The following is a 5974-nucleotide window of genomic DNA, read 5'->3' as shown; positions in this document are numbered from 1 at the left end:
ATTGTCGGATATGTATGTATCTATATAAATAAACGGTCCTGAGCTTTTTTGCGTTGCTAACTTGGCCGTTTGGCTTGTAGTTCGCATCCGGGCTTCTATTTTTGTGAGACTGGATTGTGTTTGCCTATGATCTGTGTTTTGGATGTGAACGCTTTATATATATATATAAAAGAAAACTCAAAGACTTGCGATGATTTCCCTATATTGATGATTTTTTCCCCTGCACATGAATTCCATACACAAGGTTAATGCTTGTATTATATATATGAATTTAATTTGTGGTGCAATACACTGAAACTGATTTGGTTTAGTCGGTTATGGTGGATAATCATATTTGTTTTAAGCATATATATGAACCAAGAGATCGACAATGCATGAGTGTAGTGATAAAAATAAAAAATATTAGCATGATAGTTATGTTCGTTGTATGCATGTGCATGAGTAATGCATGTATGTAATGATAAATTGTATATGAATATAATGATATATGCAACCATTTATTTGGTTTAAGAACAACTAAATGCTCAAGCCCATGGCTCATGACCTTATTTACGGTTAACTAGATTGATATATGTTGGTAGTTTAAAGTGGTGGCCGATAACATTGTGATTGGTTAATTAAAATTATATGTGCTTATGACCGGTAGAGGCTATTGATTTCGTAAATGATCGATTATTATTTAAGTATGTATGTTAAGAGGATTAATGAAATAATAAGTGTTAATTCTTTTGTGGCTTATAAGGAGAGAGTAAGCAATGCACTAGGCTATGTGGAGCATTATTAAGCACATAGTGTTGATTCCCTATCCACAAAGATAAGAGATAGCTACCACCGATGCCATGGGGTGGTAGTGAGAATGATTTATCTTAATAAAATTATGTTATATCATGTTGATGGTGTTGGTCCTGATAAGATCGTCCTTTAACCGAGGCCAGAGAAGATGTGCAAGGCCAAGGTAATAACATACAATTTAATTGAATATACCCCTGAGTCATGCTTCTAATCTCAATATTGTTTGTGTTGTACCCATAGAGTATTGTGAAAGTTTATTGTCTATGTAATGAAGCATCACATGCATCATTTAAGAAAGAAAATATAAATAAATGAATTATAAGCTACCCATGCTTAATGTGAACACTTGGCTTGCACTGGTAAGTCCTACATAAATTAATTGGCTCATACATAAGTGAGATTGGTACATATAATTTTGAATTATTGTGTGATAATTAATTATCAACATGTTTATGCAATGATAAATATTTATTTATTGTGTATGTATGAAAAGAATATTGTTTATGTATGCCTGCTTCCATACATATATGCTTAGTCATTGTATTTCTACTGGGGCTTTCAGATATCTGACCTTCTACAAAATTTCAGGTAATGAGTAGTCTATTGAAATGGATGCAGAATGTTGTGACGACATCACAGAGCCAACTATATATTTTTCTTAGGAACTAAATTTTGGATAAACTTTATTATTCATTTAAAAAAAACATTATTGTCTATTCTTGATTGATAATACTTTGTTTATTGGGATTGAAATATTTTAAATATTTAATGCTATCCATATTAAATTTAGACTTATTGTTATTAAGTGATCTGTAACCCACCTAAGGTTTTAACTAGAAGTTAAAAAGGTTTTCGCTGATGATTGCAAAAAAAATTACGTGTTTTTCTAGTTAAAAATCTTAGAGCATTACACTTGGTTCCAATTTAGAAGCTATGAATGTCTGTGAAACTCATCTTCATGCCATAAGAACTTGCCAATAGCGCTTTCTATCTGTTGAATGATGTTACCAGGAAGTCGAAAGCAACTCATCCTGTATATCAGAAAGAAAAGTAGGACCGACCTGATTAGGACTATTCTGGCTGCCATGGACAAGAACTTTCCATTCTATGTTTCCAATTTTTTCCTAAACTTTGCTAGCAATGTCTCGTGCATTGCTCTATTTAATGCTCCTTTAAATAGGAGCAAACACAAGTATGGTACTAGGAGTCTTTTGTATTGCCACCTACTCCACCAAGAGATTTGATTGATCCTTATGTGAGAGAGGTTGAAAGGGATGAAAATGGTTTTTTCTTTACACTATCAAATTTTCTTATCATTCTCAAGAAATTCTTAATGGAATTCCTACGATCTTGTAAGGAGAAAAATGCATTATTCGCATCAAAACTATGATGTCACTTGAAACCTCTCATTATGATTGTGGTTATGTGTCCTTCCATTTCTTTTACATATATTAAGCACGATAATCTTTTCATTACCATTAGAAACAGATAAGGCGACATATGGTATCATTGTCGTAGACCTCTGCTGTTTGGAAAAAGGTTGGTTGTCTCCCGATGAACAATAACTGCAAATGATGGAATTTGAATACACTGCATAATAAGTGTAATCCATTTTTCTGCAAACCCAAAAAACTTTAGAGTACTTTTCATAAAAGACCACCCTATTTTTGTCATATGCTTTTGCAAGGTCTATGAACATTACACTCTTCTTTTTTCTGATTTTCATTGAGTCAATCATCTCATTAGTTAGAAGGATGTTGACTATGCTTTAGTATTTCTAAAAAACAAAAACCAGAATCAAGGTCTGGTGCACTATCAAGGTCAAGTTGAAAAATTGATTATTTTATTCCATTCTATATTATCTCTACAATCATCATGGTGTTTTCTCCCTTTGTAACTTTTGATTATGCATACCTTTGTAGTGTTTATGAGGAAAAAGACTCTCCTTTAAACAATTTTAAGAAATATGCCACAACCACTCTTTTGATATCCTCCTTTCCCTTCACTTGTACTCCATTTTTGTAACAATGATTGAGATGTTCTCCCTCAATGTTTTTGTTTGCTAAAGCATGATAAAATTATATTTTGATCCCCTCCTTGAGCCATCTGCATATGGATTTTTGCTTCCACAAGTTCTTTTCTATTTGGTGCAAAAGTTAGAGTTCATCTCTTAGATGCAATTTTGTTAAATCACAAAATAGGCAATACAAATGTAAAACCCCAAAAATTTAAATCATATATAAAAAAATTAACATATATTCAATAAATAAATCATAAAATAGGCAATTAAAATATAAAATCTCTAAAATCTAAATCATATATGAGAAAAAAATATATTTAGCATGCATGTGATAAATAAATCATCAAATAGGTAATTAAAATATAAAACCCTTAAAATCTAAATCATATATGAAAAAATAAATAAATTTAACATGCATTCAATAAATAAATCATAAAATAGGTAATTAAAATATAAAACTCCTAAAATCTAAATTATATATAAAATATATATATTTAACATGCATTAAATAAATAAATCATAAAATAGATAATTAAAATATAAAACCCCTAAAATCTAAATCATATATGAAAAAAAATCACATTTAACATGCATTCAGTAAATAAATCACAAAATAGACAATTAAAATGTAATACCCCTAAAATCTCATTTATGAGAAAAGAAAACACATTTAGCATGCATTCAATAACTAAATCACAAAATAGGCAATTAAAATGTAAAACACCTAAAATCTAAATCATATATAAAAAAATACATTTAACATGTGTTCAATAAATAAAATATTATTTTGTCGATCAACCCAACATGAGGAAGACAAAGAGACAAGAGAGTGAGCAAGAGAAGGAGTGAGAGAGTGAGAGGGCAAGAGAGAGGCGGGGGCGGCAAAGAGGGATGAGGTGGGGGTGATAGAGAGGGGGGCAAGGGCAATAGAGAGGGGTGGGGGCGAGAGGGAAACAAAGAGAGGGTGGGAGAGAGAAAGAGTGGGGGAGGTTTTTTTCTTTTTCTTTTTAGCATCACTTTACTAGTTGAGTTTTTCTTGCACCAATAAAGAATGTTATTTCACTGGCACAATCCAAAATCATGCCAATAATAGCATTATACTGATGAGAACTAATGTCGTGCCAGTATATCATACATCTTTATTGGCATGACCATATTTTGCACTAGTAAATATGTACATTATACTGGTGCAAGCCTGTTTCACGCAAGTAAAGATGTTTACTTCACTAACATAAAATATTATTGTGCCAGTAAAGATGTTATCCTGATACAATATATGTCATGCCAATATAACATACCTCTATACTGACGTGAGCATATTTTGTTTCAGTAAAGATGTTTCATTACTAGCACTGCCTAAGAGGAGCACCCGTAAAAAAGTAATTTCTTTCAGTGAACCCTACATAACTTCAACATTCACATTTAAAGCCCCGAAAGAAACATAATATTTAAAACATACATACACACAATTATATATATTTCTTTCTTCAACCATCTATAACTCCAACATTTACATTTAAATCTTTGCAAAAAACATAATATTTAAAGCATACATATACACATGATTATACATATTTTTTCCTTCAACCCTTCATAACTCCAACACTCACATTTGAAGCCCTACAATAAACACAATATTTAAAGTATACATATGCACAACTATATATTTTTTCTTGAACCCTTCATAACTTCAACGTTCATATTTGAACTTAAAAACTTAGAATATTAGAAAAAATTTATGAATTCATATGTTAGACATTGTCAGTTAACAAAAAAAAAAACAAATTTGTTTATGATACAAACAATTTTATAATTTATGAAATAAAGAAATGATGATATCTAATAAGCTGAAGTTTTATAGTTCAAAATAACACATCAATTGTAACCACTAATAAGAAGGAATGTAAGGTGAATCTACTGGCAGGAGCTCAATGAGAGTACTATATTGCTTGAAGATCTTCCTAACCTCATACCTGAAGTTTCTTTAAGCTTTTGCATATTCTTTCAACACCCATGTTTGCATCATCTCAGAAATATCAAACATTTTCTATAATAATAATATATGTATTTTATCTATAGTTAAATGAATAAATGATAAAATTAAAAAAATTATACTATATAAAAAGCATATATATACTAGCACTAAAGTCCAAGCATCGTCCTTGTAAGAATCTAGTAATGCATGTTAGAGAAAAAATATAAAGGTGTGTGGTGAGGTTGTTGCTCGACTATTCCTATGAAGATACCTAGCATTTATGTCTTGAGCCCTATGGCTGATATTAATGTCGACCTTATGCTTTTATTCCCGCATCGATGATTCTGATGATAATATTAAGTGTATCACCTTGTAACTTTTCAAGGATACTGAGAAAGTCATATTATCTAATTTTGAACTTCATCATTTATACCTCTATCACGTAGTTGACAAATCTATTACATTAAAAATATGATCAAACATATTATTTCATGGACATAATAAAAATATGCATGAGAGAACAAAGTATTAGTTTCTTACATGGTCCCAAAACCAATATGCAAATTTGGCCTTATGAATGAGCTCAAGTTCATGCTGACCCCTTGAGTGTTGACTCTAAAGCGATATTAAGTGTTGCCTATAAGTCTAAAATTTGACTCAAACATTACAAACTTATTTAAAGAAATTACAAATAGCAATTGAATATAAAAATAATCATAATCTTACTGAAGATACGATAATACAGATTCATTATTGAATTATATATATATATATATATATATATTAAATGTTGAGGGTGAGGGATTAAACAATTTACTTGCGCCCAACATACATCCCCTTCACAACATTGAATTATTATCAACTGTAACACCATCTTCTTCATAATTTTTTTTGGCCTATTGAACCTTGTCTTCACACCATGTAAATACCTAGAGTAAAATATTAAACTTTTTTCAACCAGATATCCCTCAACGATTGAGCCTTTAGGTTGACTTTTGTTGCGCATATATGCTTTTATCTTACATAAGTACCTAAAATATATATACATCAATTATAATTATTGATAATACACGATTGGTCAAAAAATCACAATAGTATTGCATTTATAAAGTAATGTTGTTTGTACCTTTGGATAAGATACATCCATCGATATGCAACTGGCCTACCCAACCTAACCACTCATGCTA

Source organism: Nuphar pumila, chromosome 1, assembly GCF_984573655.1.
Source record: "Nuphar pumila chromosome 1, dmNupPumi1.hap1.1, whole genome shotgun sequence".
Taxonomy (NCBI): Eukaryota; Viridiplantae; Streptophyta; class Magnoliopsida; order Nymphaeales; family Nymphaeaceae; genus Nuphar; species Nuphar pumila.
The sequence above is the reverse complement of the archived record's forward strand: the minus strand, read 5'-3'. Positions refer to the sequence as shown.